Below are 25,260 nucleotides of genomic sequence, written 5' to 3' on the forward strand. Positions count from 1 at the left end.
AAGATTTAATTCTTGCTGACTTTTTAAATTAAGGTTACGTTCCTTACTCAAGATATTATTCTTTACTGGGGATATATTTTTTGTAAGCACAAGGTGCTTATGGCCTGTCCCTCTTGGAAAGCTTTATTTTCTGATTCAGTCCAATTATACTGATTCTTATACCATCCTTGTTTCATAGTACTATGCAACTACACTGTACAGCTGTCATGTATATCTGTAGAATGCTATAACGTGGCAGTCAAAAAACCCTCTAAAGATAGTTCAGATATTCAATATCATTTTCTATTTATATAAACTTTTAAAATAATTTCTTTCTGTTCAAGAGCACTATTGATTTTCAACTATTTATTGATTTCTTTGGGACTTTTTCATAATGGAAAAATTTGCTTGCTAAGACACCATTCTAAAGGTGAAGCATGGAAATTGGGTTAGGTTTACAGTGTGAAAGAATGACAGGTAGAGAGATTCACTTTGGTTTAAAGTGATGACAATAGAGTTTCTCAGAGCAATCACACTTTGGTCATTGCTTATATAAACTGAGTGAATATGCCAGCAGTTCTGTATTTTAGCAAAACTGACAGGAAAAGAAGTTCTTTTCTTGACAATATTCTTGTCAAATATTTTTGGGGGAAGAAGCAATTTACATGACCAACATGTAATCAGGATGCACAGATATGGACTGTCAGTTTCTGAGAAGCACCCTTAAAATGAATATCATACACTATGTTATTACTTTACATATATTTGCAGTCTACTAAATTTTACCATATAAAGATTGATGTATATTAGGAAAAAGGTTGTATACATGATATAATTTTAGCTACAGGCACACTCAGAATATGTAATAAATTGTATACCTTTACGTAGTGTGTATATTACTGTGTTATGGTGTGTACTCAGAAGACCAGTCCCAGAAGTCTCAGATAGAGAACTGAACCACTAATCAATTTTTGAACTTTATTAGTGTGACACATGTTGATAAAGTGAAGCTAATTTATGAACAAGTGGTACCATCCAGTCTAGGAAGAGAAGTCAGATAAGAATCTTATCTGCCATGTGATTGGCCTCATACTTTCTTGGGCTATCGCTCTTATTTATTCTGTACTTTCACAAATTGTCAGACTTACCACCAAATGGCTCCAGCAGAACTTAGATCTCAAACCACTCAGTTTCAAGTATGTCTTGGATCTAACATTGCTGTACTTCCATGACGCAGAAGGCAAAAAAGGCAGAAACCTGGTTAAAAACTCACGTTTTGCATCTGTTAAAGTATTTTTTTCCTATTAATGATGTGTTAAATTTTCAGTGCTATACTAATAAAATTAGATTAATGATTTTTGTACGGCTTACAAAACCCAATCCCCAAATATTTTATATTCCACTTGATGAGAAATTAATTCACCTAGGTATTGTGTTGATTTCCTTGCCAATAATTTGATTAGTACCTAGTGTCAGTGTGTCTATTTTCTTGAAAAATTATTTCTAGAAATCCATTTTATTTGCAGTTCTTTGGCTTTTTAGACATGTATGCCTTAACATAGAAGTTATTAGCATACTTGACAAATATTTTTCCATTGCCGGTTGTCCTCTACTCAGTAAATTGAGAGCTTGCTTTTAAGTTACTTGATGCTCACAGTAACATGAGACAATCAGCATCCATCTAGCAGCAGGACTTCAAAGAGAAATCACTATTTCCCCTGCCAGTCCTGCCCTATGCTTGGCAGCTCCTGGAAGCAGCTGGGTTACTTTGAACTCAACTTTAATTTTACTTCAGAACAGACTTCAGGCTCTGATATAGCATGTAAATTGGTGTAGCAAGGTGGTGTAATCCACTGGTGAGTGAGTGTGACAGGGCCCCCCTGTGCAGACCCGTGGGACATGCGAGTTGGTGTAATCCCTGACCACAGCTACTTGTGTCTTCAGTTCACGCTGGAATATGCTTTTACCTTTGCGTATTCTCAGTTGAGCCTTGATAAATAATACCTACTGCATAAATGTTAAATCTCCTGTGGCCCAAATTTGGGTGAGCCTCCATTGATCAAATGAAACTTCTCTGAGTACAGAAAATACACAAGTATGTTTACAGCAGCAAGTAATTTCTCTTCTTGCATTTTTCCCCAGGGGTACTGGTTCCCTGATCATCCACGCTGTGTATATATTCAAGCTTCTCTTGATCCACATTTAGTGAGTAAGCCTGCTAGTTCCTTCTGTGAGGAAACTGACTGTGGTTATACAGGTTATTGCCCTGGGGGCTTTAATGCAATCTTCACCTTGCTTCAAGCACTTTGAATTGCAGAAACATATGGGTGCCAAATGGCACTGCGAAGAGGTCTGGGTCAAGTGACATGTGGTGGAGATGCAACCAGTCCAACCTCAACGGGAGAGCCACGGGCAGAGCAGGCTCAGGCCTCCGTGGTCAGGAGGCTAGAGGTCCCTCTCTGACGGGAAGATCTCTAGCAGTAGATGTGTTCAGAGTACATTGATAATCATAGGGAGTGCATATTGTTATCAATGTACTCTGAACACATCCTATGAATGCCCCAACATCAGTGTTTCCTTGTCAGCCACACCTGGTCTTTTTTAGGCAAGAAGCCTTTGAAAGTATATGCATCAGGATATAGCTGGGGGAGCTCCTGGACTAAAAAATATCAGTTGATAGAAGATCATGAGAACAGGAGGGAAAAATGCAAGTTTTATATGCTTATGAGGCCAATAGTTAACTTCTATACAAGCAAAACAAGCAGAATTTTCTGACCGATCCTTGCATACAATTTTAAATTAGTTATCCTGGGTCGGAGTTTGCAGTCTTCTTTTAAACTCCCCCTTTTCTGCCTTTGTTGCTGAGTGCATATCTGTCTTCTTTATTGAAGTCCAGGGGTAAATAGCTATGATTTAGGCTGTAATTGTCAGCAGAAATATTTCCATCTGACTAATCAGAATACGGTTTTAACAGATTTGTTTGCAAGTGTCATATAATACGGGAAGAAGGGTGTCCTTTCTAGCAGAAAAATGATACTGGAAGAAGAGTCCCTTTCTAGCAGAAAAATGATATATATATATTCAACACTGTATGTATGTAAATCTTCCAATCAGTTCCCACCAGCCCAGTAAGTGGAAATCATCGCACGAATCTTTTATGCAAAAGATAGCACTGCTATCTGACCGAAGCCCCTGAGCATTTGTTTACGCAGGAGCTCCATATGCTAACTAACACTTTCTGGAGGTCCAGCTAAGACCGTACTGTACTGTTGTGTAATCTAACTGAAAAAGAGAGAGACCTTTTCTTAAACAAAGAAAATAATGTTTTAAACAGCAGAAACCTTAGAAAAACAAGTAAAGTTCTTTTCTGTATGTCAGCTGAAATGAACACAGGCAGCCTTAGAGAATTCAGCGGGAGAAAACCAACTACAAAAAGCCTTCCCACAGCCTTCCCTGGTGGCTCAGGCCATGCCAGGGCTGAGCAAGACGTTTAGGAGCAACAAATGGGGGGCTTGAGGGAGGACAACTTTAGGAAGTCCTCCAACAATACTTGCTCAGAGTTCTGAGCCAGACAGTGACTAACACTGAACAAATCATTATGTTTCAGCAAATTAATGTCAAGCAGAGAGACCTACAGGTTGCTGAGAATCAAGAATTGGAGGTCAGCTCTTAAGGCAAAGGTGGAGCCACCCAGTGTCTTGAATGCAAGTTCAGCAGAAATAGGAGATAAACAGACTTATAAGTAAATGGCAAACATAAATAAAAGAGGAGGAAAGCCCAGAGCTGGGAGGATCTAGAAAGCCAGATTAAGACCTCCACTGCACATGGGATATGTGAGTTATGAATTGATTAATTTACACGTACTTAAACAAGCAAAGCATTAGTACAGTGCAAATACAACCATTTCTAGGCAAAGATGCCATGGCAAATAAAACTTGCTAGAAGCCCTTTAAATTGTATTGCTTTTGTTGTTATACACCATTCAAACAGATATATGAAGTCTTCACTGCATATGAAACCTCTGTAATGTCTCTCATCTAATACTTCCCCGTAATTATGGCCATGACTTTTACATTTGTAGTGCATTCCTGGTCTTTGACACCCCTTAATCCACCAAGCAGCAGCTCGGTGCAGGGGGTCACAGAGCAAGGCAGAAGCTGTGGTGCTGCATGGCAGCCCAGTGGGGTGCCACCCATCAGGGCCCCAAAGGTCCTGCCCCATCCTGTGACCCAAAGGGCTGGATTCGATGCTGTCACACAAGCCAGCACAGCATGACTGAACACAGGGAAGTTGGAAACAACAGAGAGATTTGGTTAAAATGGTGCAACTCTTGTGGGTTGACAGGACCTTAGTTGCTTGGATGAAAATTAATTAAATGAACTGCAATCATGAAGAAGAAAATCTGTCATCCAATTTTGGTTATTACTTAACCCTATGAAGGGGAGTGGAATGGCTACATTGGTGCAGGTACATAAGATGAGGATCTGGCCATTCAGTGTAGTTTAGCAATTTTCCAATCCCTTATTCAGCAGAATGTAGTCTGAAGTGACCTTTTGCATGAACCTCCAAAGGCCACAGAAACTGAATACTTCTCAGGCTGACCATCTGACTTATCCTTGTGAAAAGTTACTCTGTATTAGAAGGTCAAAAGAAAAAGAAAAGAAAAGGCTCCTCAGCAGGGAGCTGCCCTTTGGGATGTTAGGTAATTTAAATTAACTGGCACCATGCTGAGCAGCTTACATTTCTATATCTGTATGGGAGTGGGAACAGTTAAGGTCAAAGGGTCATCCTCTTCTTCAGCAGGAAGACATCCCTCCACTGCCCATTACTCAATGAGCAGGATGCTGTACACCAGTGGTTTCTTTGGGAGTCTGCTCCTGTGTGCTGCACGTCATGGCAGAATAAATGAAAATATTAACACTATTATAAAAAGCAAAATACATTTCTTTTTGCGCTTACTGTTGTCTTCCAGGATTACTTGTCAGAGTTGCTCAGCATCCTCACGTTTCCACTAAGGATACAGTGACTAGTCCCTAGAACGAGGAGATTTTGCAGGAAAGCTAGCATTAACTTGTGTAAGTACTTGAGCACGGAGTTTCATAGTAACAGGGTAGAATAGAAGCTTTTTTTGTTTTTGTTTTTGGATTTTTTTTAAACATACGACCTCTGACTATTAAATTAGAAAAAACAGCAAAAAGCAAAAATAGTGTTCTGCTAACAGTGCAGCGGGAATTTTAAATGGTCTTGTAGCCTATCTTCCCAGGCTTGGGAGTCAGGAGAGTTCAGTTCTAAACCTGGCAGTACATCAGGCTTTCTTCATGACTTTGAGTCTCTACAGGCTGTGTCCATTATGAGTAAAATGGAAGAAATCATAATTCAAAGTGATTTTGTAAAAATCAGCTCATTTATTTTTGGAAAAGTATTTTGACACTTGTGTGCATAACTTCAGCTTATCACATTAGGAATATAAGAAGCAATTACACAGGTTTTGTACTCACTCAAATGCAGAGGCTATTTTGTTTTGATTCAGTTCAATTATTTGATTTGATCTGATATGATTCTCATCAGTGTTGTTACCTGGCATGTCTTTTGCAAAAGTAATGTCTCCGTTACCAGGCATGTCTCTATTACTATCATATATCTTTTGTATGTAATTTTTCCTTATGTCTCTTCTTTCCAGGGAGCGAAAAAATTTTGTATGTGTTTTTGGAATTTGGCTATTTGTGCTTCATTTAATCTATGCCTGGAGTGTTATTTGTTTCATTGAGAAGAGGAGGCCTCAGAAGAACATCTTTCACATGCAAGGATATGTCAGTATTCCAAGACAGTATCAGTGAGGTTTGTGATACTTCATTCCCCAACCTTGATGCTACTGCTGAGAAGTACAAAATTGAGTAAAATATTCTTCATGTCATAGCTTATATGCATCTGATATTAAGAATATATCTGTTATTACAGCTCATGAGTTAGCCACAAAATAACTCAGTAAACAGACAAGTAGTATCTTTATATAGATGAAATTTTAAAAATTTCCTTTAAATGTTTTTCAAATGATTCTCTTTTCAGTGCATTGCAGGATTATAATAATGTCCAGACTCATGCTACTCAATATTACAACTCAACATACTTTTCAGGCTTTTGAAGTTATTTAGTTCTACTTGATGTTTCAACCACGTCAGAGGTGTGCATTATCTCACTGTAACACAGTCTTGTCATGTATTGTTGCCTAATTAAACTCCTGCATACCAACTAAATCAGTTAATGGATGTTTTACTGATAAGTTTATTAATAGAAGAACAGGTCAAACTGATTCAGAGAAGATAGCATATCTTTAAACAGAAGATGGCTTTAGAGACTGAAGGCAGGTCTGCTTATTTGTCTAACTGCCCTGTCACTGAACTGTTAGCTGGTGCTGTTTTGAAACTCAGGAAATTTTCATATGTTTTTTGCCAAACTGAACTCTAGAAAATATATCTTAGACTTTAAATGGCATATAAAATAGGATTCTAGCAGGTAACCAGCTGCAAAGGGAACTGGTAGAGAAGTGAGGCTTGAGGCATATCAGAAATGAAACTTATGCCACAGAACTTTAAATATCTAAAGCTGCTTCTACAAATCTATACCAATCGCATACGATCCCCTTATCATCACTGAACTGAAGGGTAATTCATCTTATCTGTCTTTGTCACCTACCGTGAGGGCGGGGTGAATCACTCTGGAGTTGCCTGTTTCTGTTGACAAGTAGAGGAAACCTGGGTGGCTAGTTTAGACTTAGACAAGTAACCTGTAGATATCTCTAGTTCAGGCAGGTGAACGTACCCTTTATAGCAAGAAACTCTTTCAAACATGTGTCTATCTACACGGCGGTCAAAGGTCTACATATAGCAGAGAGGCAGACCTAGACCAACATGCTAACATCCTGGAGCCACAGCAGAGAAGACATGTCAGCACATCCTGCTCAGTTGGGACATCATGAAAAATTAGGTGTGCACTTGCATTACTAGCCTGACTTGAAATCCATGCCACTATCTCTTCACTGTCATTGTTACCCAAGCTTGCTGGATTAGCACTAGTTATGATGCACTACCCACCCCCGTCCTTCACTCCTAGCTTCCCTTTGTTGGAGAGAGGCAACCGTATGTTTTTAACCCACCAGATCTACACTAATGAGGGAGCTTGGAAAGTTTCCTTGTCTTACAGTGGTCATTACTGATTTGTGTCTGGTCAGATCATCATTTCTTTTCAAACCAACATGTATGTACCGATTTGAAAAACTTAATTGCACATAAGGAGTTCATTCTCACTGGGCTGTTCAGTGAGCTAACCGTGGCAAGATAGACCTGCCCCTTTCCTAGATCCTGGAATGACCAGCCCTTGAGAGAAAAAATTCAAACCTCTGTTGAGTGTGTGGCCTCTTGGCCGAGGAAGATGATTGTGATTTTGTTTTTCTGTGATGTAGACCCTTATACTTGAGGACTAAGATGAAGACTAAGGCCAATAATAACTTAGTTCAAATAATGTCAAAGCAGACTAAACAGCTGTCAGCAATTGCTAGACATATACAGAAATTCCTGTCTTGATTTGCAGATGAAAAGAACAAAGGTAAGTGTCTGAAATATTTACCTGAATGATGACAGGAGGTAAAAGCAAAATAATATCCAGACTGGGTTCAGATGCTGTCCTAATAGCCCATTTGAAGCCACTTGCAGATTACTTTTACCTAATTCTTGCATCACTGTATATTTTCATTAGTTGAAACTGTAGCACAATTTTTGACATAGGGACCACACTTTTACTAGAAGTTTATGCAAAGCCTGGCGAGATGGAACACCAAAGTTTGACTCTAGCTACCATCACGGAGCCTCAACAGTCCAGCTATCAGTAGGGTAAACTGTCTGGAAGTAGGTCTGCAATTTTTTCTGAAATTGTTTTGCACATGGTAGCAGACGTTAGGTTACAGAGCCCTGGCATTCACACTGTGGCCTCAGTGAGCGTGGAAGTATTAATGAAGGGGTTTACTGTTCGCCTCATGTCGCTCTCTCACACTACATGTCTCCCTTGGGATTTCACTGATAGATAGTTAATATGTATTAATTACCCTGCTATACATGCCCTTTCACTTTTTTTTGCCATTTTTCAAGTGAATCCAGAAATGGAGGAAAAAAAGGATGAACAAGTTGTGTGAAATCTAAAGTGATCTTAACAATCGAGGAAAATCTTCTATTTTCCTTATTGCCAGCTTTTGAGGGTTATGCAAATTTGTGCTGTACTGATGAAAAATATTTGTCCCAAAGAAAAATGACAAATGTCAGTCTTCCATTACACTACCTACACGAGCAGTTGAAAAAATCTGTTAAGCTATGCATATATCTGTATTATTTTTGTATATATATATATTTCTATATCTGTATATATTTGTATATATCTGCAAAGCTATGTATATAAATCTGTATAAGCTATGTCCACTCTGGAAAATTAAACAAACAAGGTATACATGACAATAAAAGTCAACCACTGCCTATTACTGATTCAGATTTAAGATAATTTTTATGCATCACTATGGGGTACAAGCAACTTCGTCATTTGCTGTGAATGCATCCCTGTAATACTAAAACATAAGACTATATATGTTCAAAGATGGCATGTACATATTACATAGCCATCTAAACTCAGCTAGTTACAATCCCTCCCAAGACATAGCAAATTCTTCATCCCTTTTCCTGTCATATTTGTTACATAAAGCAGAATTGATTGTAGTTTAGGTATATTGCTTAATGTCCACTGTACTGGTAGTATCAAATACTATCTATCTAGAAGAAGGAACAGACTGTCACATGCACAAAAGGCTCAAGTTGACCTGATTTCAGAGGAATTACACTTAGAAAGAACAGAGAATCTAATCTTTGAATATATATATTTTTTCAATTTTATCTGCAATAGGAAAGGTTTGATCCTTTCAGAATTGAAAACATATTTTATTCTTATAAAAATGGAATCATTGCACATGTTTTGTATCCTTTCTCTGCAAGCAGGAGCACAGCTGTTCCATACAGCGGTATCTGCCAGAAAAGGTCTTGGTTCGTTAGGAGGTATTGCCTTGAATGATGTTCTTAGAGAGAGACTAGGAAGATGTGGACAGTAATTTCATGAATGTACAGATAACTGTATACATAAGGGGAGAGATATACACGTGTATTGCCAAGGCTTTGCAATTACATCGACCTACATGATATGCTTGCTGAGAAAGCAAAAGCCAAAAATATGTACAGGTTAAAGCCAATCTATAACCCACAAAAGATGTAGCCCCATGAGCCCATATGGATATGTGCTGACCATGGAAACCTTTCCACTAATAGCGAACGCTTTGCTATATTCTCAGCAAGGAAATGGTGGTACGTAGGGGAACTAAGTGCTTCTATAATCTACTGAGTGCTCACCTGTGCCTGAAGTGTGCCCTGCTCTTCCCAAGAGTGCTACACCATTCCTTTATTTTCATATTAAAAATACTACCCCCCTAAAACAAACACAGAGGTTGAAAGGTGTCCAAAACTAATAATTAAAAATGCTATCAGGGTTGGGAAATTATATTCTGAATAAAGTGCTTTGGATCTCAGATATAAAATATATCCCAAGTGTCAGCATGGTTAAAACTATTTTTCCCTTTCCTGTCTTTCGAAATATCCACCAGTCATGGCAAATCAGCATAAATGCCAGGAGAATATATAAGCTTTCTTTCAGGTAGTCTGGACTTATGTGGGACTGAAAAGGCTGATGGATTTTTCAGTGGACAGTTTACCTTTTGTATGCTTGACGATCTGTGTGTTTCTACCTCCTCATCCAATTCTTTCTCTCGTTCTGATTTATTCTGAAACCTGTGTAGTCCAGGCCTCCTAGTACAGATCCTATCCGCTCTCTTGTTTGCTCCCGAGAACGCTCCTACCAAATAAAAGCAGCTTCTCTCAGCTTTTATGGAGATACTGAGTTTCCTCTAGGTGCAAGAGATCGTAGGGGGAGCTTCTCTCTTTTTCACTTGTGGGCGTCTCTGTGCGCATGCGCATACGTTACTGAACGTATGTGGGTTGGAGAGCTTAGGGACACTTTTTCCCCTACTGCGTATTCATGAGTCATTAGCAAAATGCTTTAGCAATAGTGAAACAGTTCAGCAGAAATTACAGGCAGAGAGAGGCAAAGCAGAGAATGGGAGAAACCCAAGTGCAGCAGGTGCTGCTTCGGTAGTGTGCACACGTGCAGGGGTGTGCGTGTGGGTGTGCGTGGGTGTGCGCGTGTGCGTGCCGTGTATGTTACGGCACAGATTTACTTGTATCACCTTGGTTGTCCGGGTGAACAGTCAGCTTTGGTAGGAATTACATATACACCTGAACACAGGCCAGTAGTGAATTCTGCAGAAATTATGTACTGCCTTTTTAAGGAGATTAGAGCCTTTTGGCACAAAAAGTAAGATTCAGCTTTTGTTTACAGGTCAGTCGATGGGAAAACCGGAACGTTAAATGGCATTTCAAGAATTAAGCCTTGTGTGGGGACTTGTTTTGAATGAGAACAAAATACGTAGTCAGTGTTTTACACAGACCCCCAAGATTCCTGCTTGCTGTTCCCTGTTAACAGCATTTCCGCAAAGCTACATTTCCTGGAGACTTTGTTGGTGTCAGTCACTGCATGAGGCACATGCTTCTGTACACCAGCGGTTTAAAATTAAAAGTAGTTCATTTGCCTGAAGCAGCAGCCAAAACAGAAATATATGAGAAGACTTGATTTTTTTGGAAAATAGTTGAGGAGTTTGGTAATCCACCCACTTGTGTGTTGTAATGGTCTGATAACTGTGGGGAAACTCAGATATCTAGATCTCAACCCTCACACCTCACTAACCCATTGTAAATTGAATTAGGTAGATGAGAGTTTGCTTAAGTAGATACAGTGGCTGGAGCTAAGCGACTGTCTGACTGACTGTATTCAGATGGAATAAAAGAACCTCCACTCAACTCTAGATTTCTCCTAGTGATATTTGTTTTCCTAATAAATATGTAATGGAAATGGTGAACCATCAGGAAAGCAGTAAAGAGGTATACATGGAGAAAGAGATGAAAAAGAAAAAGGAAACATAAATTTGGGAATTCTGAAAACGAGAATTATGATTCAGTTCTTGGACATATCTTGTGCTGTATAACCTTAGGATATAACACATTACTGCAGGAGTGAAAATGAGTTTAGAAATCATTTTGCTGCAGAATTCACAAATATAAAATGAAGTTCATCTCGGATCTATATTCATGCGATTCAAAGCAATGAGTACAGTTACACTGTTGTAAATGAAGACAGTATTCCAATTAAAACAATAATTATATTCCAGTTGTGCCATTGATTTTCCAATAGAGTCTTCTGTTTAGGAATAGATTGTTTCATACTGCCTGTTACTTTCACAGTAAGCATAGTAAATTAATTTTTACATGTAATAATACGCTGAGTATGTGTAGCTCAGAGACACAAATATTTGCAGTTATAAATTCATGAATCCACCCGGGGCAAAAATCCAGAAAATTATGAAACATTTTCTTGCCTAATATCTGCACTGAACAATCGTGTGGAGAGAAAAGGCAGGAACAGGTACGGGTGGATCAATTCACAAACTTTATTGTATGGCCTGTGTAAGACAGTACAGCCACACTGATGTGTGAGAATACACATCTGGGACAGACACGGAGCGTTTGGCTGAACGGCAGAATATTAGGTGGCAGGTAGAAGCCATTTCATTGAACTGGGCATAGGCAGGAATAGCATATGCCCTTCAATACCTAAATCTCAGGGAACGCATCCTGAGAAACAACCTGGTGTCCTCCTTTTTGGGTCTCGTCAAGAGCGATCCGTTCTATAATCTTTGCCTATCGGGGTGCATCTATGGCTCATACTATTTTATCCGAGAATCTCAAATGCATAACAGAATCTTACTGCCACAACAGCCTAAGAAGCAGGTAAGAAGCAGGTATTACCTCTATTTTATAGAGGCATAGGGTGAAAAGAAAAGTGAATCCTCTAACCCTGCATAAGAACTTGGAGGTAAAGCTGAGAATAATTCTACTTTTTTTGCCTCGATTTAGTGTCTTACCCTTCCCAGCTCATATGGGCAACTGAGTGGAGTGAGATAAGAAACATTTTTATACAAAAGATAATTTGCTTGCTGACCACATTGGAGAAACCCAAGAAGCTGTATATTACTTTTTCACAAGAAATCACCCCATTCCAGAAGGGCAGGATTTTGAAAAAATAGAGTACGTTACGGACTAAGGAAAATCGCCTGTTTCAAGTTATTGCTCTTCTTCATTTAAACCAGGGCACATGGCAGGTGTAAGCTCGACTGTTTTGATAATAACGTGCTCTCACTGTCATATTTTGAATAGAAACTCCATCCTTGAGCCAGAAACTGTGCTAGTGAAAGTTAACTTGAAAATAGTAAGTTTGGGTTTCGTTGAATTGGCCTTTCCTGATTGAAAAAACTCTCCTCTGGAAAATTCCCACCCCGTGTTACCCTTGTGGAAATGAACTAAATTAGACTCTCTGGCTCTGACCCAGTCAGCACTTCCCAGGTTTCTAGCTGATTCATTCCATCTTCCCTTTCAAGCTTGAGGGGAGAGCATTTCTATTTCTGTCATTTCAAATTCCTCTCCTGGTAGTTATTTCACTGTTAAGAGCCATCATTATGCTCCTTGATGGCACTAACGTATTTAAAAATCAGAATAAATTTAATTCATATGAGTTAGTGTTTTGTTAGGGTTATTATTAAAGCACTTTTAAAAATTAAATAATGTACAAAGTAATATGTTAGGATGAAATAATCTAGGTGACAACTAGGCAAAGAAATCAATAGCAAAGTACATGAATGTCCCAAAGGATTTCACATGCAAAAACTTAAGAACATAGAAGATGCTGAGACAAAATATCTCCAATGGTAATACTCGAGTACATATATAGTTTTGTATATGTACTGTGTCAGTATCTCCCAAATTTCTTCTAGTTTTATTTACGCAAGATAAGAAGCAGTGTTCTCCAAAAACACTGTGAGATTTCATGAAATTCATTCAGAGACTGAAGTATTTTTAACACAAGTAAAAACCCAGATCACAATTTGTCTTCAAGGCAGAATAAAGGTTCTGCACCTGATTCCTTGACTTACACATGGAAAATTCCCATTGATTTTACTTGGTTTTGTAACGGTAAAAAAATAGCATGAACTGGCTCCAACTGATTTACTTTGGGAAAAGTTGCCTGTTTAAATGGTCAGCTTAGATAAGACACAATTAGAAATATATTAGTCTCTTCTCTGCACTTCCAGTCTCCCATGAGTGCATTTATGAATCTCAAGAGCAACGCTTTTTGTCCTGTTAGCCTTAATTGCATTTTGTTTAGCTTGATCATTTAAACAAAAAGCTCTCTCCAGCATGGTTGACTTTACGAATCTTGAGTTTCTGTGAAGATGCACAGTTCTTGCTCTAAGTTAGCTCTTTGTACATGTGAACTATTTTGGATCAGCTACATTTTAACTTACAAATAGGAAATCTGACCTTGTAACTGAGGAGAAAATAACTCACATTATCACTCCAGTAAAAGCAGAAAAATATTTTAAAGATACAGAAATGGAATCCAATTTTAAGTAACTTCTCCTATCACTTTAATTTCATAATTCAGCTTACATATGATTCATAAATTAAAGTAATAAAAAGCAGGACAACATCTGTTCCACAGTATATGAATAGGAGGGAATGTGGACATCTGAGAAGTTGTTATACAGACATTACATTCTACATAGGAACATATGAAGAGTGTTTATAGTAAAAATAACTTACGATGCCTACTTGTATTTCTTTTTAAATGTACACATACCCCTTAAAATTTTAGTACACAAGCCATATAACTTTTGCTCTAAATTTAATTTTGAATCTAGACTTAAAAAAATGGATAAAATTATGAAAAAACTCAGGTGTATGCTATTACTTTTTAAATACTTTCATATAACCCGTTTATTGAAATACTTTTTGTGTATCCCCGTTGTACCTTCCCAATTAAAAATCTAAGCTTCCTCTGTGTAATTCAGATAATATATGTGCAAAATGTTTCCCAATCTGGCACTGTTTTTTAAAGCTTCCTAGCCCTATATTCATTGCAATGTTAACTACTAATTATTGCTACTAATAAAATCCCATGGTACATTGATTATAAGTAGGGATTGCTTAATTCTAGATCAAAGCCAAACGTTTTTTTATTCATATCTTGAGAGATGAAGGATGTAATTGAGTTCATATATGGGCTGTTAAGTAACTTGTATATTTACCTCATACTTAAAACTGCTTCCTGAGCTGGTGTGCTAGCCCTTTTATCCAGGGATATGAAGTTCAAACAGTAACACCACGGAAAGAGAGCTATAAAGAGGGATAGATTGGGAATCCCTGCATCCTGATTACCCAAGATAAGAAGGTACTTGAGAGTGGAAGCAAAGGTGGTGAGAGCTAAATTAGCTGTCTTTGAGATAAAAAGTTAATTTCCTTAAGAGAAGAGCCCAGCTAAGCAACTGTCTCTTTTAAAACTAAATGTTCACTGTTAAGCCAGCAGACAACTTTTACATTTACTGGAGATAATCATTCATGGCTCTGGTGGTTGCCTCTGCAGAGATCATGGCAGGCAGTGGTACATACAAACACCTTAAGAGATAAGCATCTACAGAAAAATGCAGCCTCTCAGTAAAGCAGTGGCTATTGAAACAGAAGAAAACATATATATACATATATATACCTAAAACTTCTTTCAGTGTGAAGCTAAAAATATGCATGATTTTCCTGTGGAGCTCTGGAAATGATTATAGCTGGTCAGATCAATAAATCAGAGATATGCCAGTTCCTTAATTTCTTGCTTGCTTGGCCTAAGCGGGCAAGAGCATACACAACTGATAGATCCACCCAGAAACTCTTTGCACACACGCTGCAAAATTCAGACCCTGGATATTGGAACCTATCTGTAAATATTTTCCTCTGATTTAAACAATGCATTTGTCGTTGGAAGCAGCTGGTATTTCACCATTATAATGATTTCACTGTCGAGACAGAAAACATAATTTAGGATTGACGCTAGAAGCAGTTAACTATAGAGCCTTGTGTGTACTTAAAAAGTCTTTCATGTTATGGTATATCTTCATATATGGTGCAAGAAAGGAAAAGGCTAGGAGACTTGCAAGTAATTGGGGCAGATATCTTTCTCTGGACATCCGCTTTTTTCTCTTTTCTGAAGTGCCGTCATGCACACGGGGACGGCAGGGCGGCTGGAGGAAGATCCCAGGAGCAACACAAGGCAGCACCATCTGCGCACGCTGGCTTCCATTCAGAAGCAAGTTGAGCCCTGAGCAACCAAAATGATGGAGACTGGGGTCAAACTGCATTGCGTCCTGCATCTCCCCTCATGTCTCCGGTGTCCCCCGCTCCTCTGAGGGCAAACACTGTTCCCTCATCAGCTCTCTGGGTTCCTCCAGCTGCGCTCCCACCTCAGGCTGGCCCTTCGCTGGGGCACGAGCTCTAAGGCCTCTCCTTCCTTGGGTTATTGAGTTAATTTGAGGGGGTGGAGGGGGAGTCACCTAATTCAGAGGCAAATGTATCGCTCCATATTTTACCAAGCTATGTTTCAGGAAAGGTGCTCACAAGCTTACTTTCAAAGTCAAGGAGATGCTTCAACTGCTTCATCTATAAGCACAAGTATAAGAAAGAGACTATAATTTTGCTTTTATTTGATTAAGAACATGCCTTACTCTGGGTTGCAACTCAACGTCTTAGTGCTACTGTTTCAGTGCTCGCTGTGAAGCTGCTCCTCTTGCAAATACTGCAGTATAATACTGCAGTCTATGGGCATTTGCCTGAATAAAGACTTCAGCCTGTGGCCTGTCATGTTTTAGAACATAATTTTTTTCGATCATCTAATTAAGGAAACTGGTTCATTATAAGCAACACTAAGGTGTTAATTCAATTCCTGCTCGTGATTTTTTTCAAGCTTGTTTACCTGTGAAGCCATGTGTAACTAAAGAAAATCCCCACAGCAAGTGGTGGGAGATAGAGGGAGAAGAGGCCTCACTACTCCATTTCTTTAAGCTTTAGTCCAAAATCTCCAAGCCCCCAAGGTTTAATTATCGTGTGCAGTCTAGTGTTGAATAGGAAAAAGGCACTGTAGCACGAAAGAAAGATTTTCACACTGATACTCACAAAGGAGCAGAAGCATTAAATGAAAAAAATGTTCTGAGGTTCTAAATGCATTTGAAGGGAATGAAAGGGAAATAACTTTCAGGGTTTGAACAAATTATGAATGGAATTATAAATATTTAGTATTTATACATCTCTTCTGCATGAAATGCATCTTTGGGCTTATAGCAGCAGAGTAAGTAAATCAGAAACCTACAAGTCAGATTTTTTTAAGTTTTCTTTTGCCTTTTACTTATCTCATTTCAAGTTAGGTTACGGGTTTAAAGGAACTAAAAAGGTGAAAAAGACCTCACACTATTATTCACTTTAGCACATGTGTGACCTGAAGAGGATTAAAGGTTTGTTCAATCTCTATTCATAGTATTCTTAAAGAGTTTTCAAAGGACCTTTTAAACAAAGGTTGCCAAACAAAGCACTTCTTTTGTTGCTACTTAGCTGAAGGCCTATTGTCAATTAATAAGCCGGCTTTCACTTCAGTATAATTGGAGCTTTCAATTCTAATTACATTACATACATGTAGAAAATGTGCATACAATATTAATAACAAAATAAAATCATACATATATGTATGTGTGCATATATATGTATATGTGCACACACACACATGCACACACACAAATCTCTGTGTAACATTATATAACGTGCTGTTACACCAGGTTCTATGTTCTACCACAGACTTGGCTGCATTTCAGTAGTACCTTCAGTCTGTATATATAGAAAATGCTTTGATGTTCGCAAATAGGCTATATAAATAATAATTATAGTCAAAGCTAGAATAGGTACTCTGGTTATATTTATGCCAGCCACTAATATATTTTTATAACTTTATTTTTTTAGGCTGAAATTTTATTGAGGAATGACTCTTCGAAAAACTTTGAATAAAGATGTTCCCCTCTGTTTTAGAGGATGATCTGAAAATGAATGTGTTTACTATGTTTTCAGCTTTTTCCTGAGCAAGCAGGTCTTGAGCTGAAAGTATCTCATAATAAATAGTCTCAACTGTAATAAAACAATCTTCTTTTATGGTGGAAAGGAAATTTCTTTTTCATATAGCCACATTATGAGATTGTGAAAAACCATGTATTATGCTTAGATACTGTAATCACACAAGACATCTGAAACTCAGTATAAACGTACATACTTGTATATAATCATACATGCCCATATATAGGTGAAAATATATATATATATATATATGCTTATTCACTAATATGTGGGGAGTCAGATAGAGAGAGAGATAGATATGGATGTACAGATGCATACACAGGCAAGGGATCTTGTGGAATTTTGAGCCCGTAACTTATTCATATAAAAGCAGAACTGATTTATCATGAAAGAAGAGATATATATGAGTAAAGAAGGATGAGATCCATATTTGCATAATTAATCCAGCTCATAAAGGTTGTACATACTGGAAGTGGAAATATCACCTGCCAATGGATGCAAAAAAAAAAAAAAAGGTATATGGAATCAGCGTAAGCTACAAGTTCAGTCATAAAGGAGGAAAGCCTGCTTATCTACATGATGTAGGAAGATAGGGTTGTACTTCTTAAATGTTTACAAGAACCAACCCAATGATCTGTAGATGCTTTGAAGTATCAAGGCTTAGGGGAGTGGCTGGTAGGGTGTACTGAAGAAAACTTGGCTCAGACATGGCCTCAATCTGACCGCAGAGGCTGTGTATTTTCTTAGCTACTGCCACATGGTATGGCACTGGATTGGCAGGGCCTAGTGGAGGGCGAATAAAATATTTTTTATGATGTGCTCTTTCCCTCCTTCAGAAAATCAGCCCCTGAAGATCCCACAGGGATGAAGCAAAAAAGCTCTATTGGCAGAGTCAGGCCCCAGTCACAATTTAAGGTGAGTGGTAGGTTTTTTCTCTGTCATGTTCGAGACTCCGTAGTACCAAGTACTTTTTTCAATTTTTATCCAACTATTCCTAAACTGTAGAACCAAATACTCATATATATCCTTAATTTTTATTCCTCGCTTCTTATGAGCTAAAAGAATTTATAAACCTTTGAAAATCAAACTCTTTTCATAAATATTGAATCTTTCTTTTCTAAAAATCTCTAGGAAGTCATAGATATTCCTGAGATTAAAGTGTATGAGTAAATATAGATATTTTAATGTACACACACACATCCCATTACTAATATGTGTGTGTGTATAGTTCCTGTATTACATGGGTATATATACAATGTGCTAACGTGCTGTGTTTCAAAAGCCCATAACTTGATTACACACATATTTATCATGTACACCTTCTGTATGGGAGAGGAGAAGCCTATATTTGAATGTCTCATACAAATAAAAATTACATAAATAGAGCCCTATGTTTATTAGTTACCTCACAGAATTTATTAACATTTAACAAAATGCTAGTATAGAATTCTGTTTTACTTGCAATGCAACTCTCATAAAATGCATCTCTGGACATAATGCAGCTTTGTCCTGAAGATTATGAACACCTTCAGCGGGGTCTCATTTCATACCTCTCCAAAGCACTCAGCTGAGCACAGACCTGACAGCTCTCCCACGCTTAAAGAACAGCACATGCAGAAGGCAGGTTTGTCCAGCAGATCACACACTTCTTCCACGATATCCTTCTGTAACAATTCATCTGTTTTTTTGCTGACATTGAAATTGAAATATATTTCCTACCAGAAGGAAGGACTGGCTTTCCTTTAGGTCTGTGCAGGTCTTAATACACTGACTATCTTTGACAAATATCAATAGTCATAAGCAACATGAGGTCATTTTTCATAAAAAGGTGACAAGATACTCTGGATATACCTCTCTCCTCAGACCCAGCGCTACGGTAGCCCCTACTCAAGAATTCATGATACAGCAGATAGTAACCATGCCCTGTAGCTACTCTTCCGGATAAAATGGTCTGAATCAAAAATGGGAGTCAGCTTTTGGGGGCAGCTTGACTGTGTTTGTGTGTCTGGGTCGATTCAAGGTTGACTCAGAAAATTCACTTCTAATAAGAGATAAAAAAATACAAATGCTGAAAGCTATGTTTTCCCTCTTTGATACCTATGGATCATACCCCAAAGACAAAGTTAAGAAAGTGATATAGTCCATAGCATTTAAGCTAAAATACTAAAAAAAGGAGCTTAATTATTTATTCAGTATAAACAAGAAATAGTATATGAAGAGCTGATGAGCTTTACGGAAGCCACATCTGTAAAACAGACACTTCGGCCTTGGATCTTTTGCGATCTTTCTCCTTCCACAGCTAGGATTTCCCTGAGGGAAGGATCTCTCTGCTGCAGACCTTTTCTTAAGCCTTCAGACCTTGCATGCAGACTTTTCCTTTGAAATTCAGAAAAGCATTCACAGTTCTGTGGATTTCCTTTCAAAAGGTCTAAAGCTAAATGTTTCTGTGGATCCATAATCATATAAATCAGTTAAGTCTAATAACTGGCAAAATCAGAAGTCTGTTTTTATACAGTCTGTGAGAATGTGTGAAAATTAAGGCCTGCAGTACTAGGTAAGATTAAAAGTGCATCTAGCTTAATATTCTGTCTACAGGCATATAAACGAAAAAGTATTAAAGAAAGGGGAGCTTTAGACTAATTCTTAGTAAACTAGCTTTTGGCTATCAGCAGGACTGGGAATCTTTGAGCTAGAAGCTATATCTAGACCCTCCTTTAACCGGTCCTTGGAAGAGCTATCCTCTGTGATATTTTCTAAGGTTTTTCCTCTCTCTTTATGCTTTTGATCCTGCAAGTGGGAGTTCCATAACTCCATTTGTTTGTTTGTTTGATTTGTTGTTTCATTTATTTTTAATCTGCTACCTGGGAGCCCCTTAATTTCTTGTATCCCTATTCTCTATTCGCATTTTTCATAATGTCATTTTTTTATTTAGCTATTATAGGTCTCCCAGTCACCTTTTTCCTACCCCTTCTGGTCTTTTCTCAAAAAGAAATCACTCCACACCTTTGATCATTTTTGTTGCTTTTCCTAGTGCTCCAATATGCTTTCTGAAAGAGAATGACTGAAAGCCCTTGCAGTATGTGAGATGTAGGCAGAAGGATGTATGGCAGTATAATGATATTTTCTATTTCATTTTCTCCTTTATTTTTTAATGAATTTCCGAGTTTCTATTTGCCTTTTCAACTAGAGCTGAATACTGGGTCAATGCTTTCAGAGATTTATGCATCTCTGTACCAGGCTAATCTACAGCAATCTTTCTTTGTATATCTACGAGAAGGATTAGTCTATTCTCCTGCACATACACACATATATATGTGAGTTCACTTACTATTTTATTACTTAATCATCCAGTATCTCAACATCACTGTGCAGCTTTTTGCAATCAGCTTCATGTTTGACCATTATGAGTAAGTTTATACCAATTACAAGCTTTATTAGCTTAGCATATACCCTCTTTTCCAGCTCATTTACAAACATGTTGAATGGCATAGATCCCAGGACGGATCACTATTAACCTCTGAAAGTGCAATGTAAGTAACAAAGAGAATAGGTGAGATTCTTCATACAGACTTTACAATTTCATAGGTTGCAAATAAATCTGCTTGATTTTTAATATTTGTCTCTTCCCTGATGGTTCTTTCTCTCTTGTAGCTCAAAGATAGACATACTTGCTCACTTCAGCAAACCTACTGCCCTGTAAGAATTCAATCCTATAGAATCCGAAAAGAAACCAGAGCCCTGAAGATCCAAATATCTAAAATATGGGAAACTGTGGCTATGCAGTGCAGCTTCAGGCTGTCTTTTGGGAAAAATCATAAAATTTGAGATAACTGTCTCTATTCATAGGGATACGCTTAATTACGTAATTAATTATTGCATATTGTTATATGTGTTATATATTATACATATAAGTATTTATTAACTAACTTGTAAACTTCAGAGAGATTCATCTGCCCAGCTATCTAAAGCTTAGATCTAGCATAACATTTTTCTTACCTGTGCTTAGTCACTTAAAATTCAGGTGTATAGCTAAGCCCTGTACACAGGTTCAGTCTGTAGTCAGAGGAGACATGCACATCCAAAGGATTTTTCAGCTCCCCTTAAAACTGGTGTCCTAGGCCAGCAGGATGAGTCACTGACTGGAAGAGTGTTCATCTTCCTCTTTTGACTGCAGAGAGCACTTAGACAACTAGCTAGACTAGACACCTCACTTTTAAACGATCATAGATAAGTGAGATGAATCTTACCCCACATAACTTAATTCAATTAATCCTCATTAAATCTACAGAGTGAATTTTGCAAGCACAAGCAGCTGAGCTGATGGCTGTGGCCAAAGACATCTGTGAAATTTCTTATTTCAGGTAGGGCCATTCCTATGGACCTCTGAAAAGGGTTCCAAAAAGTCCTGGATCTTAAAATGAAACCATGCTTACATGGAAAAAAATTGACAACGGATACCAGTTTAATTACACTGATAAAACACCATGTGGAAATTCTTATTTTGGAAGGAGAAAGGCTTTTAAGTTTCAATTCATTCCAGAGCAACGTAACCATAATCTTAATAAAAAAAAAGGAAAAACCCTCAAGAAAACAAATCACATTTTACAACTTAGTGGAGATGTATCCTGATATAACTAGAGTACTTTGGTTTACCATCTTAGTTTAGATCACTCCAACTGTTGGGCCATATAACTATATAGTTGGCGTAGCCAAAATGCGTAAAAAGGGACCTAGAAATATAATATTGCCATTGAGGTTAACAGACTCAAGACTTTTTTTGGTAAACTTGGTACAAATTTCTATCTTTTCTTCCCATGATTCAAATTGCTTTATAATAAATGTCATTTGTGAATTTATGACTTTTGGATGACTAATTTTATCCTTATAGCAACTAACTTATAAATTTGTTTTATCTTAGCATGATACATTTTAATCCTTAACAATATAAAGAGTCTTAATTTTACCTCTAATTGAGTAAATTTGTCTCCCCATTAAAAGAGATGGGGAGGAGTTGGCAGCTGCTATTACAAGCAGTGTGCATGCCAATTTAGTTGTTACTCTGTCATTAGACGCTGGTACTCTGAAATATTTAGGAATATGAGCACCTTCTATTTCATGAGATTTACTTCGATGCCTGGAAGCCTAGGAAAAAAATAAAGAAACTGAGAAAGGAGATAGATATTGCTACTGCCTCAAGCCTTCTGCTTATGAAAACAACCTTCCAACAATCTGCGGCCTGTCAGCATGGAGTCAAAGCAGGTTTTCCGATCTGCCTTTGTGATATGCGTTGGGCATCAGTGCCAACGTACATACGCCTTTCAAACAGGCTTCTACAGGCTATAGGAAGCAAGTACCTTTGAGTTGCTGCTGGTTTTATTTATTTATTTTTCCCTGTAGATGCCTTTCTTATAGCAACAACAACAAGAACAATAACAAGAACAACAGCAACAACCCCCCTAAACCAAACACTTTACATACTAAAACCTAGATGTGTAGGTACTTGCTAAATGGCAGCCCTTGTTCCTGGCATGGAGTAACGATTTCAAGAGGAAAGAGAACGATGTCCAAGCTGGCGAGAGGACTGCTGTGGGAGGAGGAGAGGACTGCGGTGGCCTTTGCCATCCTGTGCGGCCCAGTGTTTTCACATGCTATTGTAGGAGCTTCAGACGTACACCATAACGTCCAGTTGTGGCCTCCCTCTTGAGACAATGATTGGACAAATCGTTTACTATCTGCAGCTGCAGCAGGGATTTGCAGGGTGCTGTCAGAAAAGCCAGTGTCAAGGGCAATCTACGTGCTGCCTCTGAAATACTGTAGATATTCCTCTGAGAGTTCAGACGGAGCAAAGCTCCGCTTCCACTTTTAAAAACACCCCTTGCATTTGCTTCTGCTGCTGCAGCATGTGGTCAAACTGGTACTGGAAGCACTGCAGGAACAAGTTAGCCTGAGAGCAGTTGCTGCAATAAATCAAGTCATCAATGCTACGTTTGTTTTTTGAAGGAAACTAATCTACATGCACGTTATTTCTCATGAAGTCAATTCAGAAACAATAAGAAGGAACATTGGAATGATCTGAACGTAGCCAACTGGCCAGCACTGCTGGAAAATGTCAACTATATATCCTTATATCCGCTCAATTACCCTCAAAGAAAGGATTGATGCCTCATAAACAACAATCATATTAACATGCAAGTGATCTGAGATGCCAAATATACCATCAGGTACTAATGTAAGCAGTTTCCCCATGCACTGCTGTACAAATTCCAGGAGGGAATGGATTCCAGGAGGCTAAATTCTGTCCTTGGAGGTTTGCAAGAATTACCCACTGACAAGTAGGTATTTGTTTAGCTCTTAGTGTGCCACTTCACTGAATCATTTTCCTTGTCTTCCACATAACCTTCCCCTTGTGCAAGTCAAATTCCTGACTCATCATTTGCTGTGGATGCAGAGGTCCAGGTCCTTAGTCGGAAAACCAGCATAATTCCTTAAAACAGAGCATTAATCAACTTCCTGAAGTTGATTTCTTTTCTCTTTGCTACTCAGCTTAGTCATTTGCAGTGCTATGTACTTCATTATTTTATTATTACCGTTTTTAAAGTTCGCTAGTTATCATTTATGTAGCCACTATTTTATTAATAAGTATTTTCCATTACTTTGTCATTATTCCTTTTCTTTGTGTCTCAGTAAAAATAATCTTCCTTCACTCTTCATCCTGTATGAAATGTCCAGCGGCAGAAGAAAATCTAAACTCCTCTTCATTAATTTCTCAACCACACATGCTCTAATTTTATATTCGTCTATAAAATAATTAGAAATGTAAAGCCTTTTTTCACCCAAACTCAAATCTACCACAAAGTGAAAAACTTTAAAAAACTAAAAGTTTACTTAAAAAACAGATGTCACTCTGAAAAGAGAGAAACTGCAGAAATCCTCTAGGGATTCCATTATTTTTAATAAGCTGGACACGGAAAGCTTTCAAATACAACTGTTTGGAACAATGCTATAAAAAATGAAAAAAATATAAATAAGCAGTGGAACAGAGACCTTTTACTTTCTCTTGTTACAGGAATAAATGCATATTCAAATAAAACTTAAAGGTGCTATATCCAAAACTGATGAAAGAACTGTTTCTCCCGTTGACACAAAGTGCTGCTAACTTGCAGTTTTTCTTACCACAAAATGCAGTTGAGGCTAAGACCTTGGGAGATTTTCTGTGTCAGTTTGAGAGTGAATTGAGGAAAGAGATATGTTAAAAATCTGTCTGGAGAATTTGATTCATTCTGAGCATAAGCAGAAAGAAATTACCAACATCTCAGTTTATTACGGAAGTGGAATCTGATGTAGTGAAGTGAACCTCTGAAGTGGTTACTCACACTGGAGATCAGGAGGAGTAGATAAAAGAACAACAAGCATGGGATCTTTCTAAAGTGCTCTTTTTTAAGAAATAGTAAAAACAGTGTAGTTTTTATGGCTAACTCTCAGGTTCATTCAGAAAACCTTAATTAGTGGCTGTAAAGAAAATTATTTTCCCAAGTGGGAAGAACATCCTTTGTTCAACTTTGAGAGAAAATTACTTCTCCTACGGTTTTTTTTTTTGCCATTGTTATGTTATAAACCAAGGTTACAGGGAGTGTTTCACTCCAGCTATTTATAGTGGACGGGGACAGCATGCATGAGTCTTGCAAAATTGCCTTTGAATTTCATGGGCGCACGGAGTTCATTTTAAAAGAATCTCTTAGGCTACGAGATTAGGACAAAAAATACTATTAGCTGCTACCTGAGTTGGAGGAATATGCTGAAGGAAGAAATCTTTGAATGGCAAAGGCCATATAGTACAGTCATGGAGTGATACAAAGATGATTGATTGGTATTGTCCTTCCCAGTAGCCACCACTTACGTATGTTTCTAGGGCTCCAGACACACAATGCTCTCAACAGGACCTAAACATACTGATGCAATAAGTATGGAAAAAATAGTCATTGTTGGTACAAATTTACCACAGGGAAAATGTCCCACAGAAAATCTTCTGTGCATGGCCTCTTTTTTTTTTTTTTTATTTTCCTCTCATTTTATGACTAGGGACTAAAGCTAA

The sequence above is a fragment of the Struthio camelus genome, chromosome 3, assembly GCF_040807025.1.
Source record: "Struthio camelus isolate bStrCam1 chromosome 3, bStrCam1.hap1, whole genome shotgun sequence".
Taxonomy (NCBI): domain Eukaryota; kingdom Metazoa; phylum Chordata; class Aves; order Struthioniformes; family Struthionidae; genus Struthio; species Struthio camelus.